This window comes from Nycticebus coucang, chromosome 13 (assembly GCF_027406575.1).
Source record: "Nycticebus coucang isolate mNycCou1 chromosome 13, mNycCou1.pri, whole genome shotgun sequence".
NCBI classification, from domain to species: Eukaryota; Metazoa; Chordata; class Mammalia; order Primates; family Lorisidae; genus Nycticebus; species Nycticebus coucang.
The window spans coordinates 52665868-52692544 of record NC_069792.1 but is presented as its reverse complement, the minus strand read 5'-3'; the positions used below and the strand labels follow the sequence as shown (position 1 = coordinate 52692544).

At 39.8% G+C, this 26677-nt stretch overlaps 1 long non-coding RNA gene and 1 other non-coding gene across 2 annotated transcripts; one reads left to right on the top strand and one right to left on the bottom strand.

Annotated features, from left to right (window-relative positions):
- The first annotated feature begins 280 nt into the window (after positions 1-280).
- Positions 281-347, top strand: LOC128564203 (small nucleolar RNA SNORD77). The gene has a single exon (XR_008374065.1). It is a non-coding gene; the product is annotated as a small nucleolar RNA SNORD77 (small nucleolar RNA).
- Positions 348-15524: 15177 nt separating this feature from the next.
- Positions 15525-26434, bottom strand: LOC128563520 (uncharacterized). The gene is made up of 3 exons (XR_008373797.1): positions 26252-26434; positions 17568-17609; positions 15525-15907 (listed from the first exon to the last, which is right to left on the bottom strand). It is a non-coding gene; the product is annotated as an uncharacterized LOC128563520 (long non-coding RNA).
- Positions 26435-26677: the final 243 nt, after the last annotated feature.

Below are 26677 nucleotides of genomic sequence, written 5' to 3'. Positions count from 1 at the left end.
CATGCAAAGATTAAAGGAAGGAGACCAGCTTATCAAGGAAAAAGAAAAAAATCTAATGCCTATTATAGGATGCTCTTTTATATCATCTTTAACTTCAAGTTCCTGGTACTTCCAATCAAAAGACACCTATCACTATCAAATTTTGTTATTTTTCCTTCTTTTGGTACATTGGATCAACTAATATCAAAAGCTCTTCCATCTGGGCACTTTCTGTTGCCTTACCATTAGAAGCCTAGTCCGGGCCCAATAGCTGCAGAAGCTTCTTTTAAAAACGGTTTAGATCATATGATGGTTGCATGGTTTAGCAATCAAATCATAAAAAGATTTACCATTTGTCTGATGTATCTGGGAACAAAATAAAATGTTTAAAAAATCACTTAGTACATCGACTGAACTTGGCAGCAACTTGCTTTGGAAACACCAAACCACAGGCTTTAGCTGGTGTTTGATTTGATTAACTGAAAAGTAGACAACCATTTTGCAGACCATGTTCCTACAAGCAGGCAGCTGTGGTTCAGGGTCCCTGTTCAGGGTTGCAGGGCTGAGCCAAGACGTTCCCCTCTGACAACAAAGACATGATTATCAGAGTTTGGGAGTAGAAGAAGGTTCTGTCTACAGAATGTCAGATGAGAAAAAAAAAAGCCTTTGATACATTATGATATTCTTCACTTTCAACTAATTATTCTTTTGCTGCTGTTCAAAATCACCAAAATGGTCTCAAAGATCTGAACCTCTGTCTAAGTCCTTTTTGTCTCTTGCCTGGACTCCTGCAGCATCTCCTATCCGGGCTTCCCTGCTTCTGCCTATGCGTCCAATTCTCTAAAGAGTGGCATTTTTAAAAGGCAGACCTATTCATGCCAGTCAGCTGCTTAAAGTTTCCCAATGGCTGCCTATCATGCCTAGAGTAAAATCCAAATTCCTTATCCAGATTTGAAAAGACCTGTCTAATCAGACCGCTGCCAATCGTACCCCCTGTGTGCTGTGTATGCTGCTTTTCTTGACTCTCAAACATGTCAGGTTTATCCCTGGCTTAGGACCTTTATCCCCCCTGTCCTCTCTGCCTGGAAGCTCTGAAGAACTTTCTCAGTTTCTTCATGTAACTGAAAACTAATTGATTCAGTAGACAGAATTACAGCAAACCTGTATTTACTTAATCCACAAACAAAGAACTTCCTGGGTCAGCTTCTTGGGAGGCATTAACAATATACCCATGGTTGTCTCATTATTTGTACTGAAATTATTCCCTTTGTTTCTCTAAAAGTAATAGTACCTATTCTCAAACTAGTTTGTATCTAAAGACTTTAGTATGTCAAATTCCTTCTACCTCTCTGCATCTTTTAATATTGATTATTTAAAGTCAAACCAAACTAGTCCTGACTTTTAGGGTAAAGGTTAGTGCTCTTTAAGAAAGAGCCCCCAGTATGCAATGGATTAAATGAGATAAATGTTTCTTTGTCATGTAAGCATGCAGGCTACATGGTGAGCCAATTTTACTCTACAAATACATTGAGTAGCTCAGATTCCCTCCATTTGCTGTTCTACCAATCCCTGGGACTCAGTCCTCTTCTGCGTAGTGAAACCAGCTTGCAGCCGTATCTTAGGCCTTAGTCCACAGGCAGAAGGAAGAGAGAAAGTACTTTCCTTTAAACAGAGAAGTGGAAGTTCCACTCACCACTTCTGACCATTTTCCATGTTGATATGAAGTTCTATAGTCACCTGTTGCTGTAAGGGGCCTGGGAAATACCATCTCTAGTTAGGTATTCATGTGTGGTTAAGAGGCCAAAGCAATAATACCTTTAATCCCCTTGCTCTGGCAGGAGTGAGGATCTTTCATACTACTTACTCTAAGATGTAAATTTAAGGGCGGCGCCTGTGGCTCAGTCGGTAAGGCGCCAGCCCCATATACTGAGGGTGACGGGTTCAGACCCGGCCCCAGCCAAACTGCAACCAAAAAATAGCCATGGGTTGTGGCGGGCGCCTGTAGTCACAGCTACTGGGGAGGCTGAGGCAAGAGAATCGCTTAAGCCCAGGAGTTGGAGGTTGCTGTGAGCTGTGTGAGGCCATGGCATTCTACCAAGGGCCATAAAGCGAGACTCTGTCTCTACAAAAAAAAAAAAAAAATGTAAATTTAAATACCAAATATTAATTTAAAAGATCATAAATACCTTTGTCTCTAGTACCCCAACATTTTGAGAACTGGCCTCCGCTGCTCCTATGTTGCTGAGAACTTCTGGAGAAAAATAATCACACTGTATATGGATTTATTTCCTTATAAATTCATAGCCTTGGCTCAGCAATCCTTTTCTGTTTCTTCCTCACCTTTTGCCCACAATGTCCACTGGGAATCTTTTGCCCACAATGTCCACAAGACTCACCACCTCTCAGCTCACCATTGAGAGATGACGTGGCCTTCCTCAGAGCAAGGAGAGGATGTTTTACCCAAATTGTGATTTTTGTTTTAGAGTAGTTAATCGTGACACATACTTTATTAAATACACCAGGCAGCAGGACCTCTGTCTAAATCTCTGTTAGATTGTGAAATATCATTAGGACAGAGAATAATTTATACTCACTATAAAGTGTAAGTTCCTTCGTATGACATAAAAGATCCTTTATGATTTTGCTCCTGTCTCTCTTGCTTACCTGTAACCCACTAAATTGTATCTTTCACATGAAAATACTTAGAGTAGCCTTTGCATTAGAATCCTTGCTTAATAGAAATTTAGATACTGGGGGCGGTGCCTGTGGCTCAGTGAGTAGGGCGCCGGCCCCATATGCCGAGGGTGACGGGTTCAAACCCGGCCCCGGCCAAACTGCAACAAAAAAATAGCCGTGGGTTGTGGCGGGTGCCTGTAGTCCCAGCTGCTCGGGAGGCTGAGGCAAGAGAATTGCGTAAGCCCAAGAGTTAGAGGTTGCTGTGAGCCGTGTGACGCCACGGCACTCTACCCAAGAGCAATACAACGAGACTCTGTCTCTACAAAAAAAAAAGAAATTTAGATACTGGAATGGTACTTCTGAAACATTCAGAACTTTTAGATGAAAACCCCCCACCATGATCACCCACAAAAACAAAGGTGCTAAAATGGTGTGTAGTGCTATAGTTAGTTCTGTCCAGCAATACTGCTCCACGTGTAAGCATGCCCCCAAGGGCCATTCAGACTGTACTGCTAGGCGTGCTAAAGGCAAATCACTTTGCTTCCAGTATGCTTTTGGCTTGTTCTATCTTAAAAGTTTAAAATTAACCTACTGTTTGTCTACACAGCTGCTGGACACAAGATTAGAAAATGACTGAGGAAAAGACAGAAGAGTCTAGAAGAGCCCCACTGCAAACAGCTGACAGCAAGATCCACCAGAATGACCAGCTGTTTACTGGGAATGATCACACAAACCATGAAGACTTGCAGAAAGCTTGCTTTCTGCTACTTGTCCCCTTCCCTTTTCCTTTTATAAGTTGCTCAGTAAGCAGAGAAAGATGAGATGGTCTTAGAGACAATCGTCTGCCATCTCCCGAGGCGGCTGGCATTTAACTAAACCAATATCACCAACATCCACCTTCTGTGTTTGGTGGTGGGCAGCCAAACCTGCATTCAGTAACAATAACCCACAGCACCAAATACAGTCATGTACCGCATAACCACATTTGGGGCAAAGACAAATGGCATGTGTGACGGTGGTCAGAGCAGTAGGCTACACCCCACAATCTAGGTGTGTAGTAGGCAAGCCTATCTTTGACGCTCATTCGCCTAAGGATGCACTTCAAAGAACACATCCCAGTCATTTTAAGTGACACATACCTACATGTACACTGCACCCCAGATCTAGAAAAAGTTATTACAACTTCAAAAAGTTACTACTTATGTATATTCTAATTCAAAAAATTAAATGTCAAATTCAATTTACTGTTCTTTTGCATTTGCTGTGAGATGTCAACTATGAAACATGCTGATCCCTCATTAACTCTGGAAGAAGGAAGAATTTGTACCTTAACTTGAAATAAAATATGACTAAATTGTACTTATTTTATTACATAAGGAAAGATAAAAATAATATTAAGTATTATTGCTATAGAATGCATATTATAAGTGCAACTAACACCTAGTTTTTAAAAAATGGCTCAGAAAAGCCATTTTAACATCTAACATGTAAAATTCTGAGAAGTTTTCAGACCCTTTTCCTAGCATGTTTTGGCACCAAAAAATAGCATTTCAAGTATTACTATATATATTAACATCAGCATCCCCCAATTACTTGTTTGTGTCCTTTAACTCTGTAGTCCTCGACCCCCAGATCATGGAGTATTACCAGTCCATGGCCTGTTAGGAACTGGGCCACACAGCAGAGGTAAGCGGCAGGCCAGTGAAGGAAGCTTTATCCGTATTTACAGACACTCCCCATCACTTGCATCAACACCTGAGCTCTGCCTCCTATCACATCTGCAGCAGCATTAGATTCTCATAGGAGCACGAACCCTACTGTAAACAGTGCATGTGAGAGATCTAGGTTACTTGCTCCTATGAGAATCTAATGCCTGATGATCTGAGGGGGAGCTGAGGTGGTGATACTAGCACTAGGGAGCAGCTGCAAATACAGATTTATCATAAGCAGAAAGGTTTGACTGCACAAAGACCATAATAGATCAATTACTTGCAAACTCATATCAAAATCATCCCCCCAGTCCTCAGAAAAATTGTCTTTCACAAAACCACTCCCTAGTGCCAAAAAGCTAGGGGGCTGCTGCTCTAATTGACAGTATATCCCTAGAAGGCAAATAGTCATCTCTGTACCACTGGAGCTCAGACTGTTCTACTGTAGAACTGTTCTACTGTAGAACAGTCTGAGCTCCATGAATAAATAATGAATGAAAGCTCATGAAACTTCCAAGGTCAGGGTTAAGAGTAGTGTACTTAAACATGTAATTAGTACTTCAAAAGGCTTGGGAACTTGTGTCATATTCTGAATCTTACACCCCAGTGGCTGACAGGGTATAACAAGAGTATTTTACTCATACCTCAGGCCTTCATTTTCTGTTCCTCTGCTTCTTTGTGAAATTTGCCACTTTTTTTGTCTATATTTTTTCTTTTTCTCTCTTCTACTTTCATTCTTTCTATACACACTATTCCAATTATGGAAATAAATTAGGTTTAAATGTTTATTTATTGAACAAAATTAAGTTTTGCTAGGCTAAATATTAATGCTGTATTTAAATTAACAGATTTTTCTCAGATCAAACATCTTTCTGAATTGCTTTGACTTCTGGGGCCTTATTAATTTGATGATGTTAATTAAAAGGTACCTAACATGAAAATGAAAAAAAAATTTTTTTAAAAGCTCACAAATTATAGGTAAGATTTTACCATTATCTTCTGCTCTCTTCATTTTCCACTTTAACTAAATATAAAAATTTGAATAAGAATATCCAGAAGCAACTGGCATTTATAATTGAATTTTCAAGTCCTATTTGTCTTTGTTTTTACTATCAAACCTAAGGTATAATCTTTTGGAAATTCAGTAATTCAAGAAATGAAGAGTCATTTGATATCTATGTTTAGATTAAATACTAAAAAGAGTGTTTTGTGAAGTATCTCACTTTCATGGAACTGTAAGGGTTATCTACAACAGAAATACCACTGGGAAGCAAGAGTTACTTGTGGCCACATGTAAATGCAAAAATGAATTGGGCTTATAGTTTAAAATTTCAGTTATATCTAAATGTATTTATAAGTTTTGATGCAGTAAAAATCATATTATACTGTCCAGATTTATATAGATGTATTACATATACAGACATACATATATATACATATTTTTTATTTTTTTTATTTTTTTTTGAGGCAGAGTCTCACTCTGTCGCCCTGGGTAGAGTGCCATGGCATCCTAGCTCACAGTAACCTCAAACTCTTGAGCTCAAGCAATTGTCTTGCTTCAGCCTCCAAGTGGCTAGTACTGGAGACACCTGCCATAATGCCTAGCTAGTTTTTCTGTTTAGTAGAGGCAGGGTCTTGCTCTTGCTCAGGCTGGTTTTCAACTCCTAAACTCAGGTAATCCACCCACCTCGGACTCCCAGAGTGCTAGGATTACAGGCATGAGCCACCATGGTCCTAGGAATCCAGCAGTTAACAGACTCTGTCTCCTGCACTGTTGTAGTTTATAGTCTAACTGAAATACAGATTTTTATGACAAAATTACAAGTGCGTGTATGAAAAGAGGATGTCCATGAGGTTATGAAGATATGAAATCTAGTCTGAGTGGCTAGTGATTAAAATATATATGTTTGTGTATGTTGAAACATATGAGGTCAGACAATTAAGTTTGAAAATTCATCCTAGAAAAAGTGCTACTGTCAGGGCCCGGGACTGGCCAGGTCTCGGGCCCAGCTTAACTGGATTCCAGATGCAGACCGCTAAGTTATCTTGCTCAGGTAACTGAGCAAGGTAACAATTTCTCTTAGGCGCCTGAGGGCTTTCTTCTTTGGCTGGAGACAGAGTCTTAAACTAAAGCAGTCTTAGAATAGATAGATCTTAATCTTTAGAAGAGCTTGGGAATCTTCAGCAGAGAGACACCCTGGCGTTCTGCAGGCGGAGAGGAGACAGAGTCAGAGTAAGCGCGTCTGTGATAGAATGCGCATGCTCCTGACTGCCTTCAGCTCCAGCCTAATACAAGGCTGATCTCGTGCCTCTAACACCACAGGTGTGGAGACTGCCAATTTGCCACCGCTCTCATCTTGTGAACTCTCATGCTTGTTAGGAGAGCTGAATCCCTCTCCATGCCCTTTCCACCAAGGTGTTCCATTATAGAGCTATACAGGTATTTCTTAGAACTCTCACTCCTCCTAGCCAGAGGCTATACAGGCTGCTACATGCTACATACCTCAGTGCTGAATATCACTATGGTCACCTTCTAAGTACTCCCCTTGGGAAGCTATGCACTAATGCCAGTGCCCAGTCCACCTTCCAAAGCACCTTTCCTAGGATGAGTTCCCAAACTTGTCAGACCTCATATACAGGCGTGAATGTGTATATATACACGGATTTACTTATCTAACATTATCAGTTATTTATTTATTTTGAGACAGAGTCTCACTTTGTCACCTTCAATACAGTGCCATGGCATCATAGCTCACAGCAACCTCAAACTCTTGGGCTCAAGTGATTCCCTTGCCTCAGCCTCCCAACTAGCTAAGACTACAGTGCCGACCACAATTCCTGGCTATTTTTAGAGGTGGGGTCTCGCTGTAGCTCAGGTTGGTCTTCAAACTCCTGAGCTCAAGCAATCCACCCACCTTAGCCTCCCGCCATGCTCAGCCTATTATCGGTTATTTAAATAGTAATATTTCTAGAGCTAGTGTTGGTTAAATACCATTCAACAGGAAAAAAATCTGTTGAGTGCCCAGTAAGTACTAGAGAACAAGACAGACATGTGTGGGCCCTTGAGGAGCATCCAATGTAGGAAGAAAATAACTGTTGAAGAATAAAATAAATGACAAGGTCAAGAGGAAGAGGCGGAGCCCAGAGAGGGTAAGGGAAGATAAAATGAAAAAGGTAAGCAGTCAGCTGTTGGTTGCAGGTTTTTAAAGAGATTTGCAGAAAAGTAAACAGCTCTGGGGTGGCGCCTGCGGTTCAAAGGGGTAGGTGGGTTCAAACCCAGCCCCTGGCCAAAAACTACAAAAAAGGAAAAGTAAACAGCTCTGACTTTGGCACCTTTAGGGCTCTGTGGAGATTCATTATTCATTTTGCATTAAAATATTCCGTAATGTCCCCCCAAAACACACACACACACACACACACACACACACACACACACACACACACACACACACACACACAGCCACCCCAATGCCAAATGGCCCAGGAATGATTAACTTAGAACTTAATCAGTTCTATGTGATCTCTTACCCTACGTACTCCTTTTCTTTAACTTGACTTTCTCCACTTCTTACTGCTGAAGTACTTACTTGGCAAGCCTCTGAAAGCTAAGATGAAGGTGCAGGCCTGGGGCAGAAGAGCCAAAGACACCTCTTTGCTTTCTTTTCATCTAGGCCTCAGGCCAACTGCACAAAAGAAATCCTTGTAGAACTCCATGACTCAGCCTTGCTCACTAGGGCTCTGGTTTAGTGCCAGAGTCTTATTGTAAAGAATGTGTGTGTGCCTCAGACTTTTTCACTGGTCCCCAAGGAGTCAAAAGATGGCTGGTTTAATTTTCAGGGCTTTAGAGGGGGCCCAACAAAGCCTCTTTTTTTTTTTTTAATTAGAGATCTATCTAACAAAACAGGAAGACTATAATATGTTGCTTTCTTCAGGAAATATCCTTAAATACTTGCAATATTTGTGTTGTTTCTTAGATGTAGAACTCCAGTCTACATTTACACTCTTTGTGCCAATAACACAGGATGTTGATTAAAATGCTTTTTCTAGAGTGAGAGTTTCCCGTTTGCCAGGGAGAAGTCACCAGGCCCTCCTCTCTCTTGCTTCCCCCTGGCCAGCTGGCAGGCAGGGTTTGAGTGTGGAAATGCTGGGGCCGTCCTCTCTTCTTTCTCCTTCTCCCTACTTTTGGAACATGGCCTAGGCCACTTCAGCAATGCTTAGGGAGACCACAGGGTCCTCCTGTTTATCTTTCTCTCCATTTCCATTAGCGTCCCCTGTAGTCTTAGGAAAGCAAAAAAAAAAAAAAAAAAAAAGAAGAGAAAACATCCCAAGAGCCTGCTTTAGCCTGAGGCTATTCAGGCCTAATAAGCTCAAGAAAGAGAAGCCTTTCATGTACTCTGCCAGGTTTACTAGAGCTTTGTACTGTGGCTTGAAGCCAAATTCCCAACTAATAAAGTGTTTTACTGGTGTTGCTTGGTTATTTTCTCCCTTGAATCATTTGCTTTGTGAGAATATACCTCTCAAAGGAATCAGAGAAAGAGATGATTAGTTAAGGCCCTGTTTAGAAACATCTTTAGTACTGTTTATAAAATGCTATTAAATAGTACCCTAATCTCATATTTCTAAACAACCTAAGGATAAAATATTGTCTTAAAAGTAAAAATGTTACCTGTGGTGCATCTTACAGGGGTACATGTGAAACTTAGTAAATGTAGAATGTAAATGTCTTAACACAATAACTAAGAAAGTGCCAGGAAGGCTATGTTAACCAGTGTGATGAAAATATGTCAAACAGTCTATAAAACCAGTGTATGGTGCCCCATGATTGCATTAATGTACACAGCTATGATTTAATAAAAAAAAAGTAAAAATGCTATTTTTGCTTGCAGAATATATTTTACTTGTACTGGTGCTAGTAAGAGCCCTGAATTCACTGTACCAAGCATAGCATACAGAGCAATAAGCTATGTAACAAATCAGTCCATGGAATTCAACAAAGTCTTGACAGTGAACTCAAAACTGCCCACACTGAACAAAGGATACCCACATCACTACCCACACCGTCCCTGAGCCACTTTGACTTGCTAGGCTTTAAATTAGAGACTATTAAATATTAAGAGAGAGGGAAATAATTTGAATGGTAGTAATAAAATATATCTACCATGAGTCACATTGCTGCCATGTGGTTGAAATTGTGCAATAAATTGAACTACTAATCTTTGTAATATACCACACTAGAGTTTCCGAAAGCAAGTGCTAAAATAAAGATTTCCCATTGCCCACATGTTTAGAAATAGATAATATCAATTTTTAGCAAGAGTGCCTTGTAAATTTTAGCTTTTGTATATGGAGTCTCAAAAATCTCTACCTCTGTGATTCCATTTGCTGCTCTTAGCAACCCTGTGAAGTAGGTGAGTCAGTCATGGCTATTTTCTTTGCAGCCTTCCTCTGCTCAGCTGCCTTGTCTTCCTATTCATTAGAGATTTGACATATATAGTCTAAAAATCATATTAAATTTTTAAAGTAATTTGATAACGAAGCCAAAAATACTGGTTTTATAATAAATATATACCACAAAAACTAAAGCTGGAACAAAAATATTGGTTTTATAATAAATATACACCACAAAAACTAAAGCTGGAACAAAAATATTGGTTTTATAATAAATATACACCACAAAAATTAAAGCTGGAACTATATAGATATTGAGGCTGAGATTCTCAATGACAAGGCCATAGGGGAAGAGTGCTTTGTTTATTCAAAAAGGGCATCAGACTTAGACAGCTGTTACAAATTGCTCCCAATCTCATCCACTGCCATAGTTTATCAACCATTAAAACACTGGTGCCTTCTAAGTTTGCATCTCCAGGCTGGCTTTCTCTCTCATCTTCTGACAAACCTGTCTGTTTGCTTGCTTCACAACTGCTTGGGAAAAAAATGCCAACTTGATTCATATTGTCTCAAGGCTGAAAAGGGGCTGGTCTTGCAGGCAGGGGCTCTTCAGCTGCATCTGCAGATAAAAAAGGTTATACAGGCAGCAAAATCAGATTTCCCTCATCAAATCTGATATGCTAAAACTGCTTTAGTTTATTCTTTAAAATTGTAGTTTCTCCATTTGTGTAACATAAACTGTTTTTAATTTTGAATTATTTTTTTCTTTAACAGTCCCCAAAAGTCAGTTAGATAAGTAAGCCACAAGGTTTCAAATCAGCACAGTTTACTAGTGGGTTGATCCGTAACAGACATAGCCCCGCTCCCAGATAAAATGTCTATATAAGCATTATCCAAACATGACTTGAGGTTATCTGGTGTTATGCTAATATGTAACTGCTCAAACAAAAATTACAAATCAGGTTTACAAAAGTAAATACGGTACCCAATAATTTACAAGTGAAATACTGATCATCCCTTCATTTTTGGAAATTGGTGTTTAAAAAAATTAAGTCAGTAGAAAAGTTGGACATGAAAACAGGAACTCTTGCTTAAAATAATTAAGACAAGGGCGGCGCCTGTGGCTCAGTCGGTAGGGCGCCGGCCCCATATACCGAGGGTGGCGGGTTCAAACCCGGCCCCGGCCAAACTGCAACCAAAAAATAGCTGGGCGTTGTGGCGGGCCCCTGTAGTCCCAGCTACTCGGGAGGCTGAGGCAAGAGAATCCCTTAAGCCCAGGAGTTGGAGATTGCTGTGAGCTGTGTGAGACCACGGCACTCTACCGAGGGCCATAAAGTGAGACTCTGTCTCTACAAAAAAAAAAAAAAAAAAAAAAGAAAAAATAATTAAGACAAGAAATCATACAGACCTTTATGTAAGGCTTTGGAATTATTAAAATCCTTTGTTCTGATGAGAAATGTATGAATACACAACTCCCACTGAATTTTATAAGTATTACTTTGTAATCTTCATAATCAGAGAGATATGTTTTCCAAAGTTATTTCTGAGGCTATTTGCAGATCGAAGTTTTGCTTTATTATTAGCCTACTCTTGTTCTTATTCTCATTTATACATCATATATTAGCAAATATTTCACCAGGGAACATTTTTCTATTTGTCTGAAAATATGATTTTTATAAGTGGATGTTATAAATCTTAAAAACATAGTGCGGGGGGCGGCGCCTGTGGCTCAGTGAGTAGGGCGCCAGCCCCATATGCCGAGGGTGGCGGGTTCAAACCCAGCCCCGGCCAAACCGCAACCAAAAAATAGCCGGGCGTTGTGGCGGGCGCCTGTAGTCCCAGCTGCTCGGGAGACTGAGGCAAGAGAATCGCATAAGCCCAAGAGTTAGAGGTTGCTGTGAGCCGTGTGACGCCACGGCACTCTACCCGAGGGTGGTACGGTGAGACTCTGTCTCTACAAAAAAAAAAAAAAAAAAAACATAGTGTGGGGCGGCGCCTGTGGCTCAAGGAGTAGGGCACCGGCCCCATATGCCGGAGGTGGTGGGTTCAAAACCAGCCCCGGCCAAAATAAAAAACATAGTGCGACTTTATTTCGAATCCTATTTAATTTTTTTTCTTTTTTTGAACAGACTTGGAAAGTAATAGTACTAGTTTAGTATGTCTTCACCTGTATATTTATTTGAAAGTACTCATATTAAGCTTGCTGGAAAAATATGAAAGAAAATTTGCTCCAAGAAGCAAAATGGCTTCAGCTCAACAAAAATCTTACTGAGAGAAAGTGAAAAACAGTAATATGTAGTACTAACATAAAACTGATATTATTTTTCCACTACTTCAATACCATTTAAAATAAAATGCTTTCGGGCTGCTTTAACAGAACAACAATGGATTTCATGTTAACCTTTCCAAAGATTTATCCAACATCGTATTACTAAAAAACAATATTGTTGAGACAAGCTATAGTACCTAGAATTTAACAGGAAAAAAGATAATTTGTTAAAATGCTATGTATCTAGAAATATATACAAATACATTCTAATCCCCTACCCAATAAATCAGTAACCATCAAGTGGCATTCTAAAATCATGGCAAATACTTTAACACTTAACCAAAAATTCATTTTCATTACCTTCTTTTTTTTCACTTGAGCTAAAATTGAATATGTCAGTGACTATGTTTGATTCTTCTTTTCCATTGGGTCTGTAGTTTCTCACTATCATTGTAATAATTTTACTTAACAATGAGCTTGGATTAAATAAAGGGGTTACAGTGGTAGTTTTTCTGGCTTTCCTGCTTCATGGATTGTTCAGAAAACATGAAGACCCTTCAACATGACCTCTGCCATGTACGTGTGCCTAGATAGGGATTACTTAGAAGGGATTCATGGAATCCTCCGATCTCTCCAACTGATCCTGGGGTGACAACTGTACGCCCAACTGCCTTTACTTGAGGATGGGCATTAGAGAGCCCACTATCATCTTCTTCCACTTATTTACATTTGTATCATGAAGCTAATACTTCAAATTGCAAATAAACAAATATCAAAATCTGTTAAGATTTTATTATAAAAAGTTAGAAAGGGCCAGGTGCAGTGGCTCATGCCTGTAATCCTAGCAGTGTGGGACACTGAGGCAGGTCAATTACTTGAGCTCAGGAGTTCAAGAGCAACCTGAGCAAAAGCGAGACCCCATCTCTACTAAAAATAGAAAAACTAAAGCGAAAGGATCGCTTAAGCTCAAGAGTTGGAGGTTGCTGTGCACTGTGATGCCACGGCATTCTACCCAGGGCAACAGCTTGAGATTGCCTCAAAAATTAAAAAAAAGTTAGAAAGGATAGAAATCACGAATGAGAGATTTTTTTTAAATCATTCAACACTGAAAGGAAAGCATTCTGGTGTATGTCCTTTTGGTGTTTTTATGCGTACATCTTTCCAATATATACTTCTTTCACAATAAGTTCTCATTGATAATACTGTGTAGCATAAAAGGGAATATCATACAAGTTCAGTAAGTAGTGAAAAATTAGAAGTGAGTCAAAATCAAAGATAATATGAAACAGACCAGAATACTAGGAGGGAAAGGAACTCAAGAGATTTTTACATTACTTACATGATGTTAAAGGCACGTAAATAATTAAGTCAGATACCACTTCCATTGAGAGAATCAAGTAAGGACCTTAGGTTCCAAAATAAAAGAAGTAACTTAGACAATAGATCCCATATGGTTTTATAGTTTACCTATAACACCAGAAGAGATACTCTTTATGGCTTTCTGTAGTTGAATACCCATATGAAACTGATATAGATGAGAATCTTGGATTATTCATACTGATGTCTAAACACAATCCAAGAAATAATGCTAAATGCATTTTTCTTCTATGTGATCATGGGACTAATTTGTTTTTTGGCTTTTAACCTGAGGAATGGCTTCAGGACAAATATAATTTTGAAATAGGTCCCTTATTTATAGGCTGACAGAATATCTTTTATAATTTGTATTTTATAAACTGTGTATGTGAGGAAGAATTATACACAAATGGTCACGTAGATAAAGCCTTTTATTAAATTGATTTTCAAACTTATTCCAAATTGGAGATTTTCACTGTTCAGAAAGGAATGCTATTTTATCAAGTTACCAATAAGTCAATAAAGATATAAAAACAGGAGTCCAAACCTATAATAATCCTAAATTCTATTCACATGAATTAAACCTGAAAAGGAAATTCGTCAGATTTCTTTCTACAAGCCAAAGAAAAATATTTAGCCATATTATTTCTTTTTAAATACTAACCTAGTTTTGTTAAACAAATCAGTGTCTTTCCTGTTATTTTTTAAAATTTATTAACTAAGTGAAGCCATATTCCCTTTTATCAGTTTTTTATGAGATCGTTTTGTCTGAAGAACATAGGAGAATTAACAAATATCACATTAAAAATGATTAAATCATTTCTTAGTACTTAATTCTTAGTACAACAGATATTATTAAAAGTACATAAAATGTTTGCCTCTTTAGGCCATTTTAAAATTTTGATAATTTTAAGAATGCTTTCAAATTCTTTTCTTTCTAGTTTACTTTTCAATTCATAAATTAACTATTAACAAGCATTTCACTAAATCAGTGGATATTTTAAAGAAATTATAGTGTGAATAGTTCGAGAAGTACACATAACTTTTTAAAAATAACACTTTTTATCATATTCACAGATAGAATTATCACTATGGGACAAAACGTATATCTGATTTCCTATGTTGGGAAAACTTATTTATCCAACAACTCAGTGGGTGATTTTCTCATTGCCACACAGCCTACAATTCAAACATGAAATTTCTTTGAGTGTTTTAAAAAATGAATCAAACAGCATTGTCTATGTATATCTATGTTTTCCAATGAGGTAATGAACCTCTTGAGGGCTGAGATTGTTTTCTTTCATTTTTATATGCCCTGCACCTTTCAGCAGTTGACACATTCCTGTAGTCCCCCCACCCAGGGCTGGGGACAAGCTTTAGGAAATGGGTTACACAGCATCATGGCCTGACCTCCTGTCACGTCTACACACACACACACACCATGGAGGATCTGTGAAAAATTCCATAAAATCTGTCCCTGGTGCCAAAAAGTTTGAGGAACCTTTGGGAGGCCAAAGTGGGAGAACTGCTTGAGCCCAGGAGTTTGAGACCAGCCTGAGCAAGAGCAAGACCCTGTCTCTACTAAAAATATAAATATTAGCTGGGTGTTGTGGTAGGCACCTGTTGTCCCAGCTACTTGGTAAATTAAGGCAGGAGGATTGTTTGAACCAGGAGTTTGAGGCTGCTATGAGCTATGACACCATGGCACTGTAGCCTGGACAACAGAATGAGACTCTGTCTCAAAACAACAAAAGTTGATCACCTTTGTTTTAAGCAATCAGAAAACTGTTTTATTGGCCTGGCAGCATGGCTTATGCCTGAAATCCTAGCACTCTGGAAGGCCGAGGCTGGAGGACCTCTTAAGGACAGGAGTTCAAGACACTTCCCCCATCTCTACTGAAAGTGGAAAAGAAACTTAGCTAGGTATGGTGGCTGGCATGCGTCTGGAATCCCAGCTACTTGGGAGCCTGAGGCAGAAGAATCGCTTGGGCCCAGCAGTCAGAGGTTGCAGTGAGCTATGATAAGGCCACTGTGGTCTATCTGAGGAGAGAGAGAAAGACTCTGTCTCCAAATTAAAAAAAAAAAAGAAAAAAAAAAGGAAAGAAAGAAATGGATGAACGAGCCAGTTTTATATTAGTGTTCTATGCTTTTATTAGTATTGTATAACAAAATAAGTAATTATTCCTTTTACTTCTCCATTTCCAGCTTTTTCATCTTCATTATCAAATCTTATTAGGTGACTGTACTAGTTTCCACAAATTGCCATAACAAATCACCACAAACTATGTGGCTTGAAAACAATAGAAATGTATTTTCTCACAGTTTTGGAGACCAAAAGCCGAAAGGTGCCAGCTGGGCCGTGCCTCCTAGGCAAATTCTAGGGCAGAACCGTCCTTGCTTCTTCCAGCTTCTGGTGGCCCCAGACATTCCTGGGCTTACAGAAAAATCACTTCTATCTCTGCCTCTTGTCTTCACATGGCTTCTTTCTCTTCTCTCTCGCTTATAAAGACATCATTGGATTTAGGCCCACCTGGTTAATCCAGAATGATCCTGTCAGAGAACTTAATTACATTTAAAAAGGCTATGTTCTAAATAAGCTCACATTCATAGGTTCTGAACAGGAATGTCTTTTGGGGGCTACCATTCAAACCACTACAGTAGCTAAATGTACAAATTTATTTCTATAAATATTTGTACTAGACAGTATAAATGTTAAGCTGATACAGACAAAGTAACCCAGAAACACAGCAGCCTAAATAGACAGAAGTTTTTCCTTTTCATCTCCCAGTCTGGCCAGCTAGGTAGGCAGAGTGCCTCTGCTCCATTAGCTCACTAAGTGTCCTGGTGCCGTGATCTCTGCCACGTCAGTATCTCATCTCAGGAAGGGAAAGAAAGTGAAGAGCAAGACACTTCCTTTTAAACGAGTGATGCTGAAGTTATACCCATCACTTGCGTGTTGCCTCTGATGAATACTTAACTCCTGTGGCCACCTCTAGGTGCAAGTGACACTGGACAATAATATCTCCAGCTGGTGGCCATGTATCCAGCTTTAACTCTATTACTAAGCAAGACGGAGGAGAATTAACAGCATTCGACAACTTAAAAAAACTGCTTAGGCCTAATTACATGCCTGTACTCCCAACACTCTGGGAGGCTGAGGTGGGACGATTGCTCAAAGCCAGGAGTTTGAGACCAGTGACAGCAAAGTAGCAAGACTCTGTCCTTACAAAAAAAATTAAAAATTAGCTAAGCATGATGGCACATGCCCGTAGTCTCAACTATTCAGGAGGGTGAGGTAGGAGGATCGCTTGAGTCCAGGAATTCGAAGTTTTTAGTGAGCTATGATTGGACCACTACACTCTAGCTTGGAAACAGAATGAAACCCTGTTTCTAAAAAGACTTTAACTCTCCTAATTATATTTTTTCAAAAAATAAACAGATCATTAGTTGAGACACCACAAAATATACATCTAATTACAACATTCATCATCTTCATAATCTGAAAAATAAATTTTCTTGATTTTTAAAATGCTTTATCATGTTTGACAGTAATTACATTTAAAGAAAAATTATTTTTTCTACAATTTAGAAGTCATTATTACACACTGTTATTGTTAGTCACTGTTGTTTTTTGAAAAATTCTCTCATAAAATGCATGTATTAAGTAATTTATCCTGTGGTTTCCAGAAGGAAGTGTTTCTCGGCTGCATGCTCTCTGTGGTGCTGGAAAGAATTGCCTGGCGGGTGGATGAGAGCAATTGGCCCGGGTCAGTGTGTCTTTTCCACCCACTCACACCTGGCTGCAGGGAATAATTATCTGACTCTTCCTCTAAGGTTCATTCTCCATCAGCTCCATCGGGAATAGAGTTATAGTTTTGATCTTCACTTGTCTGACCATATGTCTCTCTCTATGATTTAGAACTCAGGGTGATGAAGAGAAGAAGTAATTTATTAACTCCTTTAACCCCAGTAGTGATTAAATTTATTTGGAAAATTTTTGTTTCTCACATGATTTGTGAGCATAAAGTGGTGAATCAGAATTATTTCCTGAGAAGTTGCAGCCAAAGACTGTGTTTAATTTTGTTATAAAGAAAGGATGACATTTTGGTCCACAGGAGGAACTTGTTTTCAGTTTAGATCCAATATGAAAGTTACTCTTCTAATCACAAGGAGCAAAATGTAACACCTACCTTACTCCCATCACACTCCATCCCCTCCAGAGGGTTAACAGGCTGCAAAAGCAAGGAGAAACTAATGGGCTTTAAGTATTTAGCAATGAGGATTGAAGAAAGCAACCACCTTAGAAATACTATTGACAGTGATTATGTTAATAAGATAATCCAAAAATTCAAAAGGATAAAAAAGGGTTTATACAAAGATTTGACCTTTTTAACAGCCCTGCAAGGAAAAAGAACATAAACACCTGAAAAAGAACAACATTTAAAGGAAAAGAGAAGGGAGCTAAGAAACTTTCTCAGGCACACTAGCTGAGGGCTCAAGAGTAGCTAGGAGGATAAACTGGCAATTAATAACAAAACTTCCCATGTTATTATGTGTTCAATATCATTAGGTTCAAGTCACTCATACACATTTACTTCTCTTTCCATTTTGTGGCTTTAGCCAGTCTTAATTTATTAATTTCTACTAGTCTCTATAAAGTCCTATAGGGCGGCACCTGTGGCTCAGTGGGTAGGGCGCCGGCCCCACATACTGAAGGTGGTGGGTTTGAACCTGGCCCTGGCCAAACTGCAACAAAAAAATAGCCGGGTGCTGTGGCGGGCGCCTGTAGTCCCAGCTACTCAGGAGGCTGAGGCAAGAGAATCGCCTAAGGCCAAAAGCTGCAGGTTACTGTGAGCTGTGACGCCACAGCATTCTACCAAGGGCGACGAAGTAAGACTGTCTCTAAAAAAAAAAAAAAGTCCTATAGACTGGGGCTGGGGCAGGAATCCTATGCTTTTAAAAAGAATATACTGAGGCTGGAAACACCACAACTGATTCTTCCAAGCAAGGTTCTGATACTAAGAGTAAACAGCACACCTAGAAGTGTCCTTAGGAAAGATGGCTCCTATTTGAGTGTGCTTCACGTTTTCAAAGTATGACTGCTGAATGATTGACTAAAATATCTCCTTCTCAGCTGTAAAAGCTTAATCCATGACACCAGCAAGAAAATGGTCGGCAACTTTGTGTGATTTTTTGGAACTCATTTTTAAGATTTTGGTAGAATACGATCATTTGAATACATAAGTATTATTGTATTTCGCTTATATTATGGACCATAAGTTGTAAAATCCTGGATTCTTTCCCTTTCTCTTATTCCCCATATTTATTCAATCATCTCCAGTAATCTCGATTATGCTTTAGAAATACCCAAATCCATTTCATCTTTGTATAAATGGGTGTAGGCAAAGATAATTTACTCTTTGGACATGTGAAATAATTTACCAAATGGCTTTCTTCCCTGATTCCCCTCCTAGCTTCCATTAAACTTTTCAAATCCACATCTGCTTATTTCTTTCTCAAGTTATAAAAATTCCAGTTATTTCCAACTGACTATAGGGGAAAATCCAGAAAACACAAGTAGTTCTTAAAAGAATGGTCTTGGGAATAGCTGCACCAATATCACTAAGGAATTTGTGAAAACTGCAAATGCTTGCTCTCCTAGGCCAAGAATGAAACTCTTGGAACCAAACACTCCGGGAATGAGGCCCAGTGAACTGTGCTTTTAAAAGCTCTCCAGGGCATTCTGGCACATGCTGTAGTTTGCAAACCACTGCTAGAGGGTGGCATGTGTGCTTGATGCTGTCTGCTTTGCTCTCCAGACTACCTTCTACACCATCTGCCTCAGAACGTCTCGCCACTTCCCCAGCACATCGTGTCCTTTCACACCCCTGTGCTTTGGTACTGTTTGTGCCTGAAGAGCTATTCTACTCCTCCACTGTCTGGTCAAATTCTACAAGGCAGCTTAAAACCTTTTAGAATGAGTAGGATATAAATAAGCTTATACTCAACCTTCAACACCCAGCTCAAATATCACCTTTGCTACAAAACTTTCTCTGACTCCCAGACAGATTTAGTCACTCCTTCCTACTGTGCTGTCACTGTAATTAACACTTTGTGATACAGTTGTTTATGTCTTCTCACACTGGAAGATGGATTCTCTAGGGCATATCCTCAGGGTGGCCTTCAAAATGACAGAATTAGAGTAGATGTTCCCAAGAAGAAATTTTTGAGCACGCAAGCCCATTTATTCCTGTGCTTTCCCCCCACCCTTTCTTTTAATGGAAGACAAATACTCTTCTTCCTGAGAAGTTTTCCCACATCTTCCTCTTAAATTGAGCACACAAGTTTGAGAGAAAATAATCATGAAGCGATGAGGACAGTCACATTAGACGAGATCAACAGAATATATCTTTCCTCTCTACTTCATACCTAATAAATGAAACCAATGACCTTTATGTAAATCCAGATTCAAGTTCAAATTCCTAAACTTTTCTCTAATTACAGATTTTGTTTTGGTTTTGACTTATGAGAAGAGTTGAAAAACAATAAGTATGTAATAAATATTAGAAAACATAATTCTGTGTTTATGTGACCAAAAAGCAATGGATTTATTCTGTGGAAGTAATCACTATCAATCTCCAATCACATTTTCTATATTAGAAAACAAAGGGTCATTAGCATTAGAATATTGTAATTTTCCTTTTACTTATATTTTTAAACAAAAATGTAAAGTGGATTTTTCATACTCATTTTTCTCCTTAATATCCTATATGGTGTTAATTAGTGCAATGACTAGGCTGAGCACTCTTTGTGTGTACATCAACTTGTACAGCAACAGAATTATATATGAAATAACTGCAAGATTTGGCATTTTCATTCACTATCGTAAACGAACCACAGCTTTCTTTTTGGAACCCTGAAATACTGTTTTCCATAGAGCTGAGACTAATCAAAACTGGAAATACCAAATCTTCTGACTCTTCTGGGCTGGAAGTCACATATGTAGAGAGTCAATTTATAAGTTTTCGTTTTCTTACTGTAAGTGGTAATTAACTAAACAATTACTTAGCTGATATGATTTGGTGGTTCCCCTTTCTCTACTAATGTTTCTCTGTCACTGTCATCAAGACTCACTTCTAAGTAGTGAGAAGCAGTATGGGGAGAGGACAGCTAGAAACACGTCCCAGGACAGTATATACTTGGGAAAGTATGGGCATGTAAGTATGATGGTGGCAGATCAAGGCTGGAAAAGACGGCAACATTTTCCACTAACTGGACAGGGATATTGTTGAAGATCAGGTACGTTCACAATTAGCTCTGGGCATGGAGGAAGACTTCAGTTTGAAGTGTCTAGTTAAATGTATCAATAGTGCTAAGAAAACTGTTTCGAAATAGCCACCCTATTGGTGACTTTCCCCCCACCACTCTGATGCACTCATCACATTGGCTTTGTTATAGGTGGAAAGACTATAAAATAACCGTTAAGCAGTTCCATTCACATCCCACAACATTTGTCAAGAAGTCTTATTCTCTTCTTCACAATTGGATTATACTCCCTAAAGGTAGGACATGTCTTTAATCCAACTTTATGTTCTCAAGGGAGTCTAGCAAAGTATATACCTCCATGTTACTCTTGTTGAACAAATAGTCAGGATAACCATCATTCAGAAGGAATTAGTTGCTAACACTGAAAAGCAATTTCATGCAGTGTCCAGATGTACTCATTGAAATTATAGATCTCCAGTAAGTCTGGAAAAAATAAGGCACTTGTCTTCTGTAAAATTCACCAAAAAGAGTATTTAAATTATTTGCCTTGGTAGCTAAAGAGCCTTTGGAAGAGCAGCATTGTTCTCCTGAGGCCACCACCATTTGACACAGGGCACATACGCGCTTTCATTTTCTTTGGCTATAGGAGCAGTCACATAGGGAGGCCTACACTATGTGTTTCAAGGCTCTGGAAGCTTATTGTAAAATAAGCCGCCAGATTCTAATTTTGAGCTCAGAACCCTAAAATCTTCCCTAACTAAAGATTTTAATGGGAAAGAGAGAAAGGCAAAGACATAGCAGGCCACCAACCCCAGAAGAAAGAGAGACTCCAAATTGTACTTGAAGAGGAACAATTTATATGAATAATAATAAATCACAGAAAACTAATTTTAACAGTTAATTGCAATAACCACATATTAAAATATATTTATCATTATGGATGCACTTAAATGTAACTGAAAGTAATACTGTACAGTACATGAAAATCCATAATTATAAAATTGATAATTTAGAGTTTGGAGAGTGATTTACCATTGAATTAGTTTTTAATAGCATCTTCCCATTTTGCATTTAAATGTGATTAGTTAACAATACTTGATTGGATTCCCTCTTCTCTTTTATTCCCAGTCCTCACAGTTATTAACAAAGTAACATACCCAAATCAGAGGTGCAGTGGAAAATCTGTTACAATAAGAAGCCTGAAATAACTTGCCTGTTGTATGATTGACCCTTGAAGAGCTAAGAAGATACATCAGTCCTTATTTGTGAAGAGGAAAATTCATGGAAACGAAGCCCCAGGATATCACAGGGGAGAAAAAAAAAAAAAAAACTATCTGCATTCCACAACTACATTCAAATACAACCTCAAATGACAGAATCCATTACAATTAGAAATAAGCACTGGCAAATTTATATTCATTTTTACATCTTTCCTTTGAATAGCAGAGGAAGTATTGTTTCCCCTGTAACTAATTCTTCCCCGACATCTTAATCCCATCATTTCCCATCTCCTTTAGAACCTAGCCTCATCACTAAGTTTTTCTCTGGTGTTTCTCAACCTGTTTTCTTTAGCTCTCTTACAGCAATTTATAACATTTCACGTGTAATATCTCCATCTTCCTCATCTTGTATTACCTTCTGTGTGTCACCCTTTTCGCCCTTCATTATCCTTTAAGAGTATCGGAAAGCTGGCCTTCTTCCTTTCTTTCTTTGGGATGCCATGCCATTCTTTGGCTCCTTTTCTTTTCTTTTTTTCCCCACCCTCCATCTTCCCCTCTCTCACATCCTTCTCTCTGATCCCTTCTCTCTCTCTTTTCCTCATCTCTTCCCCTACTCTCTTCCCTCTCTCTAATATAAACTAAACAAACAAAAAAATCAGCTATCTCAACTCACTCTTTCACACTCACCTTTTACTCTCACACTGCTGCAAACTGCCTGTTACTCAAAGTACTTTCCCTAAGGCTCTAGCAGCTACTTTTATTAATAAAAGAAATATCTAAGGGAACCTCATTGGTCCTTCTCTCACCTTAAGCCCTTAGCTACCTTGGGCACTGTTGACTCTCCCTTCTTAACATTCCTTCCTTACATTTCTACATGTAGTATAAAGGTTTCCCTTGATTTCCTCATGATCCTTGAGTTTTAAATTTAAAGCCTGGTTCTACCACTTTCTCTGTGTGGCCTTGGGCAAATGATGAGACTTCTGAGTGTTATTATAAACTTTTCAGCTTCTATCTGTCCCTGCCACATCAGTCCAGGTCCCAGTAGGTACAAAAGAGTCTAATCAAGGTAGTAAAGAGTCTAATCAAGGCAGTATTACCAGGGATAGTGAAGCATCAGAAAACCATTATCAGAGCTGGGGTAGAGCTCTGTAAAGAAAAGAGTAAAGAGTCTAATCAAGGCAGCATTATCAGGGATAGTGAAGCAACAGTAAAGAGTCTAATCAAGGCAGTATAACCAGGGATAGTGAAGCATCAGAAAACCATTATCAGAGCTGGGGTAGAGCTGAGAACTTGGGCAACAAGACTTTGTTCACGGAATAATTCAACCATTGCCAAAACCATAGTAAAACTTCGCTGGAAAGAGAGGAAAATGCTGACCACCTGTTATTCCTACTATCATCCAATATTCTGCTGATGTCTCTCACTAGTCAAACCTAACTAGAAACCCAGAACACAACAGAGCCTGGATGACACAGGCTGTAGAGGTCAACCTCCTAAGACGCACAACAAGCCAGGGGAGGGTGGAAAGTGAACCTAGATGGAGGACCAGCAGAGAGCAGCCAGCACAGGTGCACAATGCCCACCATTCACTTAACATACGTTTTGCCTTCCAGGGACTATGGCAAGGAATCGGGATGCAAGGGTTCACAGGACAGGAAGGATGCCCACTTTCATGGCGTTTTTACCTTACTTGGAGGTAGAAAGTAAAGGAATAAACGTGCAAGGCAATTTCTAGTGGGCAAAGTGCTATGAAGAAAATAAGGAGCACCACACTCTGATGCAGAGGGCAGTGCTTTAGTTGAAGGTAATCAGGGGAGTCATCTCTGAGATGATAGTAGAGCTTAAAATGAATAAGAACAAAATCAGCCTTTCTAAGGACCAAGGGAAGTGTGTTCAAAACAGAGAGATAAACAAGGGACAGTGTCAACACCCTGAGGTGGAACCATCTGGCTCCGCCAGGAGAGACACAGGAGGTCAGGGTGCTGCAGCACGCTAAAGGGAGGGTGGCAGGAGGTGAGGTGAGGATGGCAGGCAAAGGCTAGATCATAAAGGGCTCTGTAGGCCAGGTGAGGAGTTGGGTTTTTCCCTGATACAATATAACAATTTTAGGCTGGTATGTATGGATTAAGACACATCTGATTTCCAATTGTAAAATATAATTTTCACAATTCTGTGGAAAACAAACTATTGAGAGACAAGAGTGGAAATGTCCCATTACAGTTGTATTGCCCTGATCAGAGTTCCCAGGTCCAGAAGAGCTGGATGGTGTTTTAGGTAGGGGTGGCATGGTTAGATCAAGATGGGTGCCTGACTCAAGAGGGGCCCATCATAGGCTTTCTGGTGGCCCATAAAGTGGCTCAGAATGAATAGCTGTGCAACTGGATTATATTCCTCTGAGACAAGGACTAGAGAGTAAGAGGAGGATTAGTGAGGCAGTTATATATGCATAGATTAAAGAGGTAGACAACAGAGACACTGTGAGAAAGAAGAGGGTAGTCATTATGGCTGGGTTCCTAAGAGCTACTTATGTATCTTCTTATCTTAAAAAGAATATTTTAAATATTCTTGCTCTATCAATTTTAATTAACATACTCTCAGAGTCTTCCTTTCTTGCAAGCAAAAAGACTCTAAGAAGTACACTGGTATCCCCAAGGTCTCCTTCTTAGACCTCTTCTTGTCATTTACGTTAGTCAGAAGTGACAGAGCTCTGCTCAGGTAACAAAATTCTCAATTACCAGTGGCTTAAACCAACCCAGGTTTGCTTCTCACTCACTTTACATATCCACCACGATGTAGATGGGACTCTCTCTATTCTGCATTATTTTTCCTCCAAGGACAAGACTGACAGAGCGTACCCTCTCTGGAATATTGTTGATTGCCATGGCAAAGAGAAAGAGTTCTGGAAGGTCTTGCATCAGCAATTAAATGCTACACTCACAATTCATTGGTAGAACGTGTCATGTAGCTTGACCCAGCCACAGGAAGCCAGGGCATGCCATTCAAGCATACACTGAAAGAGAACAATACTCGGTACACCTACTACCATCTACTCATACAGAACCATGGCTTTAATGACTGCCTATGTACCAATGAAAAAATTTCTAAAAGAAATGCCCCAGTTTATCTCCATATCTGTATTTTTAATCACCTACTGGAATACCACATTTGGATGGCATCACAGACATCTCAAGTCTCATATATCCAGACTGAACCTTTCATCTTTCCTACAAACTTTCTGTAGTCCCTCCCTTGGTCAATGGCCCTATTGTCTTCTTACTACCTCAAATAAGAAACCCAGATGTTACCCTTGATTCCCTCTCTATATCTTCTTTTTTTTTTTTTGAGACAGAGTTTCACTTTATGGTCCTCAGTAGAGTGCCATGGCATCACACAGCTCACAGCAACCTCCAATTCCTGGGCTTAAGAGATTCTCTTGCCTCAGCTTCCAGAGTAGCTGGGACTACAAGTGCCCGCCACAACACCCGGCTATTTTTTTGTTGTAGTTAGGCTGGGGTCGGGTTTGAACCCGTCACCCTTGGTATATGGGGCCAGCACCTTACCGACTGAGCCAAAGGTGCTGCCCGCCTCTCTATATCTTCTAACACCTAATCAGTCACTAAGTTTCTCTCTAACTTATCCCCACTCTATTAACACTAGGATCATCATCCTACTTCAGCATCTTATGGATTTTTGTCCAGGCAATTCTACCGGTTAGCCTCCTGTCAGGTTCTCCTGCCTTTATTTCTTCCCCTATAAACTGCAGTCATTTGTCTACTCAATGGACATTTAAAGAGGGTTTATTGCTTCACAGATTAAACAAGTAATGAGACCACCTTGAAGAAATTCAAAATCAAAAAGGGAGACAGTGATGTAAACAAAAATTACAGCACAATGAGACAAATGTAATAATAGTTATGTAGAAAGTACCCTGGGAATGGAAAGGAAATAAATACCAAACTAAGAGTGATGGTAAAGGGAAGGTAGTGTGGGATACTTCCAAAAACAGCAAAACTTCAGGTAAATCCTGTGAGAACAGTAGGAGCTGCTCCTCCATGTAAACACAGGAGCAGGAAAGGACTTGAAGGAAGCAGCAGGTGCTTGGCACGGTGCAGGATCTTTTCCTGACTCAGGAGCACTACGAATAATGACACAACTAGTTACTACATGTGTGTTGCACCAGAGCCTAAACGATGATCTACCAAGCTATTCTGAGTTTGAGGTGGCAGCAGGAATTCCACCTGTCATACAGGGAAGGATGGGCAAGGAGATACAGACTTGGGGATTGTGGGAGGGACGCTTGGATGAGATGGCTCAGAGAACTCTAAAAAGAAGAAAAGGGGGGCCCGGGAAACACTAACCTTAAAAAGGCAAAAACCCTAGTTCCGTACCTGGCACTCAACGAAGCAACTCTGGAGTCAGCAGAATTATGTCAAGGGTGGGCCCCCATTCCAGCCTAAAGGACCACACGACCTGAAACTCAGACCTTGCTACCCGGGGAGGCAAATCAAAGTCAGAGAAGGTGGGGGGACAGTCGGTAAACCTCTTCAGAACAGACCTAGAACTCTTCCCTAATTCGCCACGGCAGTTGTAGATGTGCGCGCCGCCAAAGATGCCCGCTCGGATCACAGTTAACTGCGGAAGCGACCCGGAGATACTGGGCCAGGATCCAAGCCGCCTGTGGACCCGAGTCTCCAGCGTCCCCGAGGTGCGCGCCCGGACACGCAGGCACGCGCGCGCCCGTCTGGGAAGTCCGGGGGCACGCCAGGCCCCCAGCCCGTCGTGGGACAGGCCGCCTCACGGCACGCCCCGCCTCC